Source organism: Ursus americanus, chromosome 7 (assembly GCF_024610735.1).
Source record: "Ursus americanus isolate L20-20 chromosome 7, mUrsAme1.1.p, whole genome shotgun sequence".
Classification (NCBI taxonomy): domain Eukaryota; kingdom Metazoa; phylum Chordata; class Mammalia; order Carnivora; family Ursidae; genus Ursus; species Ursus americanus.
Window position 1 is genome coordinate 19,034,807 of NC_142133.1, and position 16,007 is coordinate 19,050,813.

The 16,007-nt window shown below is 37.8% G+C and overlaps 1 protein-coding gene across 9 annotated transcripts in view; it reads right to left on the reverse strand.

Moving 5' to 3' along the window:
- The window catches only part of NRXN1 (neurexin 1), a 1,098,989-nt gene that overhangs the window by 481,010 nt on the left and 601,972 nt on the right, over positions 1–16,007 (reverse strand). The gene's annotated exons all lie outside the window — the stretch shown is intronic.

The following is a 16,007-nucleotide window of genomic DNA, read 5'->3' on the forward strand; positions in this document are numbered from 1 at the left end:
TTACTCCATTTTCTGCCAATGCATGGTAGAACTTTAAGGTCTGGCTGGAATTTACTTCCTCCCAAAGCTTCCCTTGGTTTCTGGACTGTGCCACTCTCCTCCTCTTCAGAATTCCTATTGTTTTATTTTCTAAAACACACATGTGACACTTGTCATACCCTACCAACCATTATGAACTGGTTTGGTATATATCTGCCTCTCAGAAGTATATAGGATGTCAAATACAAATGTGAACGTGTCACGCATGTATATGTGTGTAAACATACCTCATGATTATATATCTCTATCTATATAGTCATATGTTGCATATTTCCCAGCAAATATCTGAAGGCAAGGACTATCCACACTCATTCTTCTCTCACAAAGGCCAGTACCATGCATGGTGTGGGGTGTGTGTGTGTGTGTATATGTATGTATGTGTGTGTGTGTGTGTGTATATATATATGTATGTGTGTGTGTGTGTGTGTGTGTGTGTGTGTATATATATATATATATATATATATATATATATATATACACACATATATATATGAATGAATACAAATAAAAGAATACAAGGGTGAAAATTTCACTCTTTTGGTTAAACTCCCATGTCAACCTCCAAACATTTCAGCAGGGAACTATACGAAGGGGGTGTTGATGAGGAAACTGTTCTAGACAGGCCTATTGATCTTGCCAAAGAGCGATGTAGACCAGAAGCACCACAGCCTACAAATGTGCTGAGCCAGGCCACCTCTCTTCGGAGCCTCACCCATTTTAAAGAGAGCCCACGAAGCGCCTTCCTTGAATTATTACTCTGCTCTTGGTTCCTGAAGCAGAAGAGAAGGAGGCGAGCTTCTGACTTAAGGAAGTGATTTGGAATATTGATTGAGCCATCTGAACTGTGTTAAGTTATAGCTGAACTAATAAAAGACAACCATTTGCATGGTTCCCTTCGTGGAAACTGTGAATTCAAACAAGTATTTTATATTTGGGATTTTTAATAAGATTCTTAGAAAGATACACCTTTGCTCCCCATTCAAAAGTACATATCCATATACATATGTAACTATAAAGGATTGCATGCTAGGATAACTACTGATAAATCCACAAAAACATTAGTTTATGGCTGTCGGGTTTTGAATTTTTAAATGGGGAAAATAAGTGTTTAATGCAAATTTATATAATAGGATTATTTTTTGCAATTTATAAAATTCAGTTTAACTATTTTAGAATACATATATTTAAAATATTTGTATTTGCTTAAGACATTTTCATGTTAAGAATTTGATCTTACTGTAATAATTATAAATATTAAAACATTAATACAATGATAAAAGAACATCATCTAATTTTTCTAAAACTAAAAAAAAATAATATGTGACATACATGCCTTTCTTTGTGTAAGTATTTCTTTGAAAGAAATGCTTACAAAAAGGCATAAAGTATATAAAAATCCTTCAGTATTGCCCATCTTTTGTTGGACAAAAATCTTAAGGGTTTAGACCGTGCTCTACTTTTTAATTTATACTTTAAATCATAATTGCTTTAAAAGTATACCAAGTTCTTCAGAATTTATTACATGGCATACTGGAGAGAAAAATTCCATGTCTACTACTGCCATTTCAAAGGAGAACATTTCAAAGGTTATATAATCTTCAAATTCCATTTTGAATTTCCATAAATATTATGTTTATTTTTTTATTTTATTTATTTATTTTTAAATTTTATTTATTTGACACACAGAGAGAGAGAGAACACAAGTAGGCAGAACAGCAGGCAGAGGGAGAGGGAGAAGCAGACCCCCCCCACTGAGCAGGGAGCCCAATGTGGGTCTCCATCCGGCACTCGGGATCATGACCTGAGCTAAAGGAAGACACTGAACTGACTGAGCCACCCAGGCACCACCATAAATATTATTTTTAAATGCACTGATTAAATAAATGTAATGTTAATAACACGAGGTATGTAAATAAACTGCAAAAAATTGTGAAGACAGCTCTGTTTGCCTTGAAGTTCATACGACAACTATTAAATTCAGAAACATATCTTATGTATACCAGAACTGACCTACAATAAAAAATGTTATTAAGGCTCATGGATACCATTAATCTTTCCCACCACTCCCCTGCCACTTCATAACTAATAGTGGAACAGACCCATTAAACATGGCTTTCTATAAAAGAGGGAAAGAGTGACACAAAATACAGAGTGACCGTAACAACTTTCTAGAAGCAGGGAGTCTGCAATGAATTTTAGTGTTTCTTAAAATGGAAAAAAAAAAAATAGACAATTATTATTAATTGAAGGCCTTTGAATAAAATCAGAGTAACAAGAAAGTTCACATTATAAAAATTAACTTATAATTAAAGTTATTTTTAACACCACAGATTAATCCTTTCTCCCATTCACAGAACTCATTTCTATGAACTTTTAGCAACCAGAAACAGAGGTTACAGTGTAAAGCATATTTTTTCATAGCTTGCATGGAATCTAATCACTGTATTTTCACCTCCCATGATTGACAAGGTGCATTATGGATTGGCTGAAACAAGCTGCTGCCTGATATGACTATCAGAAGCTGTGATGAAGACAGCATTTGCTCCAACATGCCTAGTGAGCACTGCACAGGTTCTCTGGGTGTTCTGATGAAGCGTGGATAATAACGGGCATTGATTCTTCATACCCATAGCACATTAGGCCACAGCCTCACTAGAGGCATGTGGACTATTAGACATAGGAATGTCTCATTTGCTATTTACATCTGTTTTAGTGACATGATTTTATAAATTCTAACATAAAATCAGCTAGTGTATAAAAACACGTCAGCCTCTCTAACTGTAATTAGCTATGTTACATCACAAATCATCACGAATATTGACTCTGGGCTGATATTTTATCATGTAGTTGGATTGCACATTTTACATTGATTCAAAAGGATCTCGACATAATCCCTCACAATGTGATATGCCTAACTGACAACAACAACAAAAGACAAAAATTCTGGAGTTTATTAGTTTCATCACTGTGAATGAATTCAAATTCTCTATTCCTATTTTTTGAAAAGTTTTATTTATTTAAGCAAACTCTAAACCCAATGTGGGGCTTGAACTCACGACCCTGAGATCAAGAGCCACATGCTCTATTGACTGAGCCAGACAGATGCCCCTCTACTTCTATTTCTATGAGTGATTGTTAGTAGTCACCCAACAATGTGAAAAACAAAACTGAAAATGAATAACATGCTTTCTAATTTCCCTTAAGTCAGATTTTTGGGGAAAGTGGAGTATACTAATATGTGTGTGCACACATACATCTGTGTATGTGTGCATTAAAATTAGTATAGGAACACTTCGTTATCCAAAGTGACGTGTAAACAATACATTCAAAGGTGTAATTAATGTGAATTTTTTAAATGTGAAGACTAAAGCTATCTATATATCTTTATTTCTAAATCTATCTGTATGACTTTACCTTCTTTTATTTCTTTTACAGACCAAGGATATTGGCAAAACAGAGAAACTGAAAAGTAATGAGTAGTATAGAAATACTGTCTGAAATATTACTTTCTCAGATGAAAATAAAGGATTAAAATGGAATGGACAGAGAATGAAAATCTTCAGATAGGACAAATTTGGGCCAGAAAACTATAGGCCAACCACAAATAAAGTTCCTTTATTCATTCAACAAGAATCTGTTTAGTACCTACGATATGACAGCCCTACCCTAGGCACCAAGAATACCATAGTGAACAATAAAGTCAACAATGCCTGCCCTCAAAAAGCCTGCATTCTAATGGAGGAAGGTAAGCAATAAATAGAATAAATAAGCAATGTTGTAAGGTAGGCGGTACTTTGCTCTATGGGGGAAAAATAAACCAGTAGGGAGATAGGGAGATTTGGAAATTGTGGAAGTGACTGTAAATTTTGAGTCAGCAGGGAAGGTCTCATTGAGAAAACGAAATTTAACAGGGGAGGGAGACAGAAGGTAGGCAGGGAGGAGAAGCTTGGGAATAACAGGCTGCAAGAAGACTGGGAGGAACTAAAGCAAAGGCTGGCCTCTACACTTGTTCGGGTAAGTTTTGAGCTCTCTCTCTTTGTCCCAGGTGATCTCCCCAAACATCCCATTTCAGATCTCATGTCCTCTTTCATTCATTAAAGATTTTTATTTTCCTTCTCTTAGGAGAAATATGGAAATGAACATTATAACTTCCCATTATCGATTAAGGTATGTGTGTATCTTTCTTGGAAAGTTACACTTGGCATTATTGAAATGAATTGCATCTGTTATGTTTAAAAGATTCATTCTGCAAACTTAATCTAGAAAAAAAAAAAAAGCAACAGCTCACTTGTTGACTGCCCTATCTAAAAGGTAAAGAGGGACCTGCCTATTGAACCCACCTTAAATGAGGAAAGAGATTCTGACTGAATTTCATTTCTGCCTCCAGCAATGTTTCAAACAGGGGCCGGACCATTCTTTCTTACAAGCAGATGCCTAGTTGAGGGCAGTTCCCTCTGCACCTACCTCCCCATCCTACCTCCAAAAAGAATAATTTAAAAAAAAAAAAAAAAAAAAAAAGGTTGTGTGCCCTTGATCTTCTAGAACATTTCAAACAAAAGAGATTTCACAAACAGAAAGTGGAACTGCATGTGGAAATATCTGTAAGCTGTGTAATAATCTACTGGGTAGAGAATAAAAGGGGCAGCTGAAAACCTTTGTAATGTGTCACTGTGTTTCTTTTTATCCTAACACTTCTCATCCCCTGTTAATGTTAAAAGACTGCAAAATTGCCCTGGCCTAGAGGAAGAAGCCACCCAGGATTTCTGACAATGGCTAAAACCCTGGTATTGTGCTTGGTCCTAAGGGCTGCCATTCTGCATTCTCCCTGGCATTCTGCTTGGTCATAGAGATTAGCATCGGTCTTGGTTCAGAAGACAACCTTCATGCTCACACAGAGGCTGATGGCTTGACAAGTAATTTAGCAATCCAAACAATTCTAAATAAAGGTAAAAATGCTTTGGAAGCACATAGGAAGGGCACTTCGCTTGCACGGTGGGAAGCAGGAAGTCAAGGCTTTCTTGAGGCAGCAGCATCTGAACTGAAGCCTGGAAAATGAGTAGAAATGAAAGAAATGGAGAAACATGCTGAGGAAATAACTTGTGCCAAGCCCTACGGAGAGCACATTCCAGCAACGACAAGAAGTTCCTGAGGGTGAAGAGGACTGCGGAGGACAAAGACAGGGTGAGGCAGAGATGGGGCTGGGGAGGTAAAAAGGCTAAGTGGTCACCTTGTAGGTCTAGAGAAGAAGGACCATCCTGAAGGTAAGGTGGGGGCCAAGTACTGGGCAGTGGTAAGCAGGAAAATAAAATGTCATTTTAGAAACATTACTGGTGGTTCTAGGAGTCTCTAGGAGTCTGTGATGATGACTTGAACCAGTGGAGAAGCTGAAGAAGAGAAAGAAAAAAAAAAAAGGATTTTCCTCTTGTGTTCTAGAGTCATTTAGAAGATGAAATTAGTAACAGATGGGATAGAAGGAGGGGAGAGGGTCTCTGTCTTGGGCCACCTTCCAAGCAAGCAGGTATCTCCAATGAGCCCTGGATGGGCAATTTTGAACTATCCCTGTTCAAGCACTATCCCCCAGAATAATTTGGTTCAGAATCATTTCTCAACACATAGTCTCCCCTCCTGGCTGCCTTTCTAAAATACACAGATGTCTTGCATCAGGGGCTGCAGATCATAAATGTACATTACACATTCATCAATCATCAAAGACTTTCACTGAGTGACTGACATAAATCAGACACCTGAGGAAGGCAGCTGTGCTCTGCATTTGGCGGGTGGTTGGTAAATAGTCAATACTTTGATTAGTGCCTTTGCAGATACATTTTGATTAGGTCGATCATCATTTAATAGATCTGTTCTCTTTGACTTTACAATGGTCACTAAAAAAGTGAATTTTAAGGAAGGTATATCTTTGTGCCCTTTGTAATTCGCTCAATAGAACAAACTCATCCAGATGGTCAAGGGTGATCAATAATATTTTTACTCCATTATCAACTTTTATACTATAATATAGAAATTATTCTCAAATACAGGTCAAGATTCATACATACTTTTAAATATCTGGGATGCTATTAACACAAAGGAGTTACAATATATGTAGCAAATCCATTAATTTGCTGTTTAATACATCTACACGAACAGGTATAAAGGCATGAACGGTTTATCATATTTAAGTGACAAGTACTTTGTCATGTTTTTAGTAATATTTTTATAATTATAATATTTTCATTATGTTTGTTGCAAAAGTCTTTTGATTCTCCTTTGAAAAATTTCAAGTCAAATCTTAAATAAGGATAAAATATACAATTAATGAGGAGGGCATGATTTGCTCCAAGGCTGTCATCAAATGAAGGAAACCAATGATCTCTGAGTCAGGCATAGAAATCAGATGTCCACACTTGATCAATTAATTCCTCTCAGTTTTGGAACAGAGGTGTAAAATCATGCTGCTATCCAGGCAGTTAACCCCAGGCTTGAACAAATAGTACATCTGAAAGGGACTCAGGCAATCAGTTACTCTTTCAGAAGACATACTCAGTAATGGGTTTTGGGTCTGGAGTATCTATTCACAGACATAAGGTGTGATAGTCTGGCGCTTAGCTAAACTTTCACACCCAGCAATTCATCCCTGCATCAACTGGTCCCCGACCTGGAATCTCATTAGAGTCACCTTGGCCCACAGTTAAAAGTGTTTTATGTTAATAGTACAAGTGGCATTATCATCCAAGTAACTGCTATTGACTCATAGCACACTGTTGTTCTTCTGAGTATTCCATTACATTTTTGTCCAATTTTCCTTATTTCTTAATGTCTTTTCCGAGGGCGGATCAGAGGAAGGAAGGAAGGAAGGAAGGAAGGAAGGAAGGAAGGAAGGAAGGAAGGAAAGGAGAGAGAAAGGGAAAAGGGAAACATTAAAAAACCCACAAAACTTTGCACCGATATAATAGTTTGAATAAGTTGAAAAACACGTTTATTCCTTATAAAATACAAAGATTAAGAAAATAATGCTCAGCCACAAAAACTACAGAAAACATCTGTTTGCATCTCTTCTTATTATACACTCTTATAAGAATGTTTTGAAAATTTCATGGTTAAGGTAATGCACTTCTTGGGGCGCCTGGGTGGCACAGCGGTTAAGCGTCTGCCTTCAGCTCAGGGCGTGATCCTGGCGTTATGGGATCGGGCCCCACATCAGGCTCCTCTGCTGTGAGCCTGCTTCTTCCTCTCCCACTCCCCCTGCTTGTGTTCCCTCTCTCGCTGGCTGTCTCTATCTCTGTCAAATAAATAAATAAAAGCTTAAAAAAAAAAAAGGTAATGCACTTCTTTTTGAAATCTCAACTTTATTTGTTACAAATAACACGGAAATAGCCCTCCCCTGTATCCTAGTTAACAGTCTTGCATTGCACCAAATAAATCTGAATGCACTGAAGACAGAGAACAAGTGATCAGGCCAGCCTTACATTTGTAACGGGGACCTATATTAAAGAGAGAGAACAGAGATAAAATGTTTGGGGGGGGGGGAGACCAAACATAGCACAGAGAATTCTCATCCTTCTACAAAAAGAACAGAGCTAGAAGAGGGAATAGAAACAGATGAAGAAAATTAACACTGAAAAGAGCAGAATTATAGAAGGTACCCATGCAAAGTAAAACAAAGATGAAAACAAATCAGGGGTGGTTTCTGTTGCAAGCAAAAGTTACTATTGGTGTTTGCTGTCATTGCTGGAGTGTTCGTATTTCCCTGACTCTGGTGAATGGAAAAACAAATGTGGTTGAGCCACCTCTTGCCATGATACACAGCTACACTTATTTTTAGTGTTGAGTTGACCATGGGGATTATCTCATTTAATAGTACCCCAAGGATGAGGTTCTGGCATTGTGTGATTAAAGAACATCCTAGGCAGCCTCCCCCCCTTTTCTGGTTACCCATGATTTCCTTGTGCATGAACTTATGAATCAAGGTAAAAGACTAGTAAGAATGCTCAACCACCTAACCTTGGTTCTTATTTTTGTCAGGTAAGTAATTATTAAGGTAATCATAATTTATCATTCAAAAAAGGGACACTTAAGAAAAGGAAAGGCAGTACCATTAATAATTAGCAACTGTACAAAAGGCATAAACTTGGATTGCTCCAAGCAAACAGATGCATCTGGTCACCCTAGTCAAAACAATGAGGGTTTTTTTGGGGGGGTATCGTTCTATCCCTCTGGCCTACTACATTTTTCTTCAGATATCTTGCAACTGATTCTCTGTTGCTAGATGGGGAAAAGACATTAATCTGATTTATTTCAAAGTCAGGAAAATCTGTCCCCCTTTGCCCCCCCCCTTTCCCCCGTGGGGTACTCATAATGTCAAAGTGCTTTTATAGTGAGGTTGTACTACATTTCTACAAAGTTCACCATGAAGTCTGTTGTTAAAAAAAAAAAAAAAAGCAATTAATTGTGGCTTTCCACTTTGCATGTTAAAACATCAATTTTCAATTTCAAACCTGTTGTACATTTTGGTAAGATATAATTTACATCCATTCTCCCCTCCCCCTTCACTTTCTAAATGGAGCTACATTATAATATAAATTCATGCAATATTAGATCAGTGGGAAAGTAAAGCCTTTCTTTTGCCTATTAAGCAAAGAATACATCTTAGAAACACCAAAAATCATGCTTGTCAGAAGATTCAAAAGAATCATTCTGTATAGTTACCTTATCTATTATTTAGAAAGCACAGACATGAAACAATATAATTCAGTTGGGCTGCATGTATTTAATTTGCATATGGCTGTCTCTTTTTAATCTGAGTTTTCACAAGATGAATATAATTAGCAAGTTTCAATTTATCTTCAAAACCACTGAACTATGTTGATTACCCCCAGGATGACATCACCCATGCGCACTAGAATATTTGGACTCCTAAAGAGAGTGATTCAGTGGATTTTGTAGCTAAACAAGTGAATATTGCAAGTTAAAAGTGACAAACTAGTCGTGTATGCAAGATGCATCATTCATCATCAAGAGATCAGCACCACAGAGTTATCTTATTTTCTTAATTTTTCTCCTTATGAAACAAGCAATTCTAGCAAACCACAAATAGTTTAAGTGTGGCCAGTTTAGTAGTCTGTGACTATTAAAAAACAAAACAAAACAAAAAAAACAACAACAACCAAACTCTTTGGAGGCACTGTATTCTCTGTAATTCTCCAGTTCGAGCTCCCTATCTAACTTTCCTTCGCACATGCTCTCAAGTTAAGAATTCTTCACATAATGAATTATCCCTGACCTCCACTCTCAAAGGAGCTTATTTGGGCTAGGATGTTTGACTTTAAATGAATGATAATGAGAAACATCACATTTAACTTGTCAGCTATAAAATAAAATGTAAAATTTATAAGGTAATACATTATTTAGTGATACACAACTTTTAAAAATTGTACGGTTCAAACGTATGGTTCTAGAATGTCAGAGATTCTAATGGTACAAAGTGTAACATGATAATAGACTTAATTTCCTCCAAAAATACCAGTTTGCATACCCACGAATTCTAATTACAGCCTGTTGTTAAAATAAAGATAAAACATTGTAATAAGGAAAACATATTACCGCTGAGCTGATTATTTTTCTAGAGAAAGACAAACCATGAAAAACTAAAATAAAATTGGTCTGCTTTAGAACCAGTATTATTAGAAATATTTTAGCATCTATGGAAGCAAGCATCTGGACTTTGAATTGGCAAACTCAAGAAAGAAATCTCATGATGATCTGCTTCTCAGTTGAAGCTACCATTTCAGTCTGGCGGATACAATCTTGTTTATGGTGTTGGTTATATGTTGGTCTAGTCCAGATTTTGTGCTGAAAACGCACAAACACAGCAGAATATTTCACAACTGCTGATCAATTTCAATCACTTATCTCAGTGCAGATGAGGGTTGGATTCGTGATGTGCTATTTCTCAAGAGAAGTGCTGGTTTGACCACAGCAAGCCAGAACCACAAATATGACAAGTAACACAGCAAAAGCTGACGGGCAGATGAGATAACAGAAGAAGTGCACCAGGCAGTTACAGGGGACACTCTTTAGGCATAAAATACATGCAAACATTTCCCCAAACTTGCTCACCATTTTCGGAGAGTGCTAAGCTTAGCCTGTATACTGAGGATACACGGCTCTTACTTAAATGTCATTGTCATATTCCTACTGAAAACGTGTGCTCCCCTAGTCCAACTATGAAGACCAAAGCCTCACATTCAAATCTCAACAAAGTCTGGCATAAACTAACATTTTCAGTCGCTTATCCCACTGTTCTGTACTTTGAATCCTTGACAAGTCGGGACTGTTCACTGGTGCAGGGTATTGCTCTCCTGGTTTTCTGTATTTGCTGAAGTCCTCTTTCCCTCCTGCATTCCTGTCTTTGCTTTTATCTTTAAATCCATGGTTCTTTTATTTGACTCTCTTAGTCCTGTAACCAGAAGTAAGCCCTTAAAAGCAGGAATATGGCTGTATTCCCCAGCATAAAGAAAGTATTTGTGAACATTTTGGGAATTCTCAAATAATTGGGTCAGATCCTCTCCCGTTAACTCTCACCTCCTTTTGCTGCGCATGTCCCCCCCCCCCCCACCTTTCCTCAGCCGTAAGTGCTAGGGTCATTCTGCCACACTTCCCAATGATGCTGTCTCCTTCTGTGCCCTCAATGGACTAACTTCCTCTACCTTTAACAACTGCAAGAGAAATCACCTTAAGAAGATAAACAACTAGAAATGAAGAGAAGGAGCAATGTACCTGCTTTATTGCTCTGGAAAGGAAACCAGAAATGAAATATGAAAATTAGTCTCATCATCAGTTAATTAATCAAAAATACTTATTAAGTGCCTCCTATGTCTCTTAGGACCTGAAGCTACAACAATGAACGAGGCAGAGCCCCTGCTCTTGGAGAGCTTACATCCCTGTGTTAGAGGTGGTAGAGGTGATAGACATGCAGTAAAGCATAAAATCGTGACCTTATTCAATGCTATAAAGGAAAAGAGTGATTTGAAAGAGACATCTAGGAGTCAGAAAAGAGCTCTGTGAAGAGAAGATATCAAAGCAGAGATCTGAAGATGAGAGGAAGCCGGACATTCAGGCAGCTGGGTGATCACTGTGGTGTCTGGACTAGGGAGTAGCAGATGCAAAGGTCCTGAGATGAGATCTAGTTTGTCTCATTCTAAAACAAAAAATTTCTAGCAGAGGCAAAACAGTGTGCAGACAGACTAGCATCAGATCCTGTTGGGTCTATGGACCATGATAAAAGGTTTGGTTTCTATTTAACTACAATGAGACACCAGTGGGTGTTTTAAAAACAAAAGAACATCATGATTCTTTACCTTCCACCAGGAATAATTTAATACAGAGAGTCCTTGCAAGTCTTTAAGAAGGTACTTGTGTCTGGGCCTAGAACCTCTGATACTGTTAAGAACTGAAAGCCATTCTGCTTGTTTCCAGTTAAGCTGGATGAGGGCAGGGGTTAGAGAGAAAGTACACGACAAGTGAGGGTAAGGGTCTGTCCAACAACAGCTCTCACCACAGTCAGTGACAAAGCGTTGGCTGGGCCAGCTCTGACCACTTGTGATACTAAAAATGTTTTCTTCATATTTAATAGCATCAAACACTACTTGATTTAATTAATCTGATGACTTCTATTAGCATTTTATATAATGCCCAGTTCCAGGCAAAGCTTTGTGGAGAATTCAAGAATACTGTACTCATCTCTAATGAGTTTTAGACCTAGATTCGTATTTGTTCTCAAAGTCCGCCTCATTGGCTTGTACCAGGGGCTCCTTCTCTTCTCTGATTCCAGTTTTCTGTCCTTGTAGACACTGCTTGTTGGCAGATTAATACCACTAACTACTCGTTACTTCCTATTGCATGACACATTTATAATTTAGAAAAGGAAGCATCCTTCTTATCAATTCACTGATGCTCTCAAAGATTCCTATTTGGAAACAAGGGACTGGATCTCAGTAATAAGGAAAGCCTTGTTGAGAAACAGGCTGTAATTTATATCACCACTTCAGGCCGCAGGATGCATTTTGCTAGAAAAATTAAAAATGCCGAAATTCAATGATAAGCATGCCACTGCCTCCCGAGGACTTCTGTGATTGGAATAATTAGCTTTAAAATATTCTGTCAAGATCCTAAGATACGACACTAAAACATGATCGCTTCTATTATATGCCAGTAGTTGCTCGGAACAACTGGGAAGCTAAGACTTTATACTGGAACAGACTCCTTTTTGTTACGCTCTGATCAATATCTTGCCTGGGAGTATATGCCTTCATTTAACCTACATATCTGGATATCTGAGAAGTTTCACCTTATGGCTCGTCTTAATTATTAACATCCATTCACCCAGCAAACTTCCTGTCTTGTCGCTACTGTCTGTCAGATTTATCATCTGTAAGTTGGTCTTTGTCTTAACGATCAACCGAATTTCAGGTAGAGGCTAGGGTTGGGACAGGCAGACAGTGCATTAGGAATTAAAGGCCAGAATGAGGCCATAATTATGGACAGCTTGATTTTTGTAAATTAAGTGCAAGATGTTTAATCCTGAACACTTTCCGATCTAGGCTTCGTTTCTCTTTGTTGAAATGCTTTGGCTGGTTCCCTGTGATACACTGAACGCCTCTTTCTTCTTGTGAGTTTGATCTAAGGATTTCCGAAAAAGCATGGTGCCCCTGAGATGCAGAGCTGCGCTGTCACAGATGACCCCTGACAGGGGCACCAGGGCCAGACCCACACACATTTCCAAGAAGCTTCGTTCTTTCCTCGAGGCCCTTGAACAGCACTTTACTCCTATTCTTCAAAACCGGAAAATGTAGGTTACAGGAGAGGAGGCATACTGGGCATGCCAAACTGTGAACACCCTTAGCACTTCCCACCCTCTGTTTGCATCAATCAATGATACCGGTTGCAGAGACATTTTAAAATCCCTTCAATAGGTAACTATTTGTACTTACAGCTTTTGTGGTGCCTGAAATAAAATGATATTATTGGAAGGATATGAGTCATGCACTTCCTGGTAAACCCATCCTGCCTTTTTTGATTTTCTAAACTATTTTGTGGAAATTCCAAATTTCACGTTTCTTAGCAGAGCAGCTTAACTAGATTAACGTTTTGAAACAGAATTCCAAGTACTAAAACTTACAGGGCTGTGAATGCCCCCAATTGTGTTTTTTAGTTACTGCCCCTACAAGAGACTTACTAGGTTACTCATCTAATTCCACCAATGAAGCCATATGGTGTCGATGGCTTTAATCAATTACATAAGTTCTTATCCCAGCATTCATCTTCAGAGGAAGACAAAATATGTGTGTTTTTTTCCTTCAAATTCACGTAATGTAACAAAAATTGGACTGGATCTCAGTTAATCTAGTTTTCGAGGTATTACATAAACAAACTTTAAAAAGCACGCATACTTTGCCCAATTCTACAGCAACACAGTGTGTCATATCTTGTTTCCCACGTTCCCACTTTCAGGTCCACGATGACGTCTATTTGAGAGTGGAGAGAGATTTCAGAAGTCTAACTGAGTTCCACCAGGATGATTTCCACATCTAATATACCAATTCTTTAGAGGTCAGTCTTGTAAAATCTTCTCTTTCATTTTCCCTGAGGGAAGCAGTTTTTTGTTGTTGTTGTTGTTGCATTCAGCCCTGAAAACTCCGACTGCAAATTCAGGTCCTGATCCATGCCCAAAGGACAGAATACATTCACCTGAACCTCAAGCCAGTTCTGTGGGATGACGCATTTCACAGGGGGTCTCTTTCCCGTGCCACTCCCATGACTGACAAAATATATATTCTCTTTGCTTCACACAGTCCTTCTTTAAATTCACAGCCTTTTTCAAGATTCAAAAGTTCAGAATTGTGTTGCACAATGACAGCATTTAATGTACATGTGAAGGCAGTGAGAGAAACACTTGAATGTTTCAGTCTTAAAATACGAAGACAATATGTTTACTGCTAAATTTGCTAAGTCTTAGTTCCCCCATCCTTTATGAGAAGAGGGACATTAACTTTACAGTGAGATCTCACAAATGAAGAGGGTGGATTCCAAATCACAGCTGTCTTGCCTAATCAACTAAATCACTTACATCACCCAAATGCATTTTTATAATAACAATAAAATACTTTAATAATAATCTACTGTCTTCAGGAAATTCTAGAGCAATGTCCAAATTGGAAACCATCGGTTTATAAATATGTAAACCTATGCAATAACTAAATGGAAGTTATTGGAACTTTCTTTAGGATAAATTATTGATATGTAATTATGCAACAGTCTAATTTGGGAAAGTCATGCAATAGATATTCCGAAAGCAAAACAAAACAACATTTTGACAACTAATCAATATCTCTCACTTTTCCTGTCATATCTGTAAACAGCAGAGATACCCCAGTTTTTTATTCTGATCATATACAAAGTATGTGTGTGACCCATTAGGCTAGTTTTCATGATAGATTTCTTTTTATTTTATTTTTTAAAAGATTTTATTTATTTATTTGTCAGGAGAGAGTAAGCGAGCACAAGCAGGGGGATCAGCAGGCAGAGGGAGAAGGCTGCTCCCCGGCCAGCAAGGAGCCTGATGCAGGACTCGATCCCAGGATCCTAGGATCACGATCTGAGCCGAGGCAGATGCTTAACCGACTGAGCCACCCAGACACCCCTGTAACTGTAGGTTATCTTTTAGGGAGACATCAACAACGTGTGTGACATTGGTGGTTTAATTGCTGCCTTCCCTCTTCCTGATGCAATAAAAGCCAATTGGAAGGAAGGTCATGAAGTTCTCCAGCAAACGAAAAATGACAAATATCTAATCCAAATCATTCTGGCAAAAGTCTGGCTGCTCCCTGCCCTCGCCTCAGTCAGGAACTATACTGTCCTTTGGTTCTGTTGACATAATCCCAAGGGCTAAGAGTAACATTCTAAAAAAAAAAAAAAAAAAAAAAAAAAATCATGTCTTATTCATTCCCTTTGTCTTGATATTCTTTTTTCTGTCATGCCTCGACAAAAATGCCTATCTTCAGAGAGAGGCCCTGGATTTAGAACGTGAAATTTAGAATACGAAATTTGAAAATGGATATGAGGACAAGTAGTTTCTCTGTAGGAGGACGGAAGAATCTGAAATGGGCACTCAAAGTCCTGACTCACTGACTTTCCTCTCTACAGGCAAAGTTCTACTGCTTCCTTTTCCTGAAAGAAGCCAGTCCCCAGTTCGTGAGAGCTTTGTCATTCAAGAGAGGCTCTAGTAAGATGAACAAGGAAGGCAAAAACAAACTGTAACTAAGAATAAAATAAGGGATATATTTTCAGTGAGAAGAACTTTTAAAATTGTGGTTTTAAGAATTTTTGTGAGCACACTTAAACGGCTCCATTTTGTAAACTGTATTCAGCCGTAAGAGATTTAGATATTCATTAATTTTGTTTTTCCTAGAAGATGCTCCTGTATAATTATTGCTTATAAACTGCCCAGATCCCTGAGGTGTGTGGCATCTTGACACATGCTTGGAAGGATGGTGTTTCTCACCATGGAGCAGGGAAGAGGATCGGTTCTTTGGACAGTCTGATTCGGATATGAGTCTCTGAACATTTATTAGCTCTAGGGCTTTAGAGAAACAAGAAAAGAAAGGTAAAGCTTGCTTTACCACATTTATCTCTAGCCTAGGGAGCTACTCATTGTCTCATTTATTTATTTTTTCACCAGCTCATTTAATGTGAACAAAAATGTATTGAGAAAGGTGCTGTAATTAAAACCATTTGAACAGAAGAGGAAAAAGAGGTTCAGCAAAATTTAGTAACTTGCCCAACATCACAGAGTTTTAGTACCTTATTTCTAGATTCATGCTTGTGAGTATATTGCTTGTCTGAATAATAAGCAACTGTTTATACGTAAATGTGTACATATTGAATAAAATGTCTATATTCTTAGAACTTTGTCT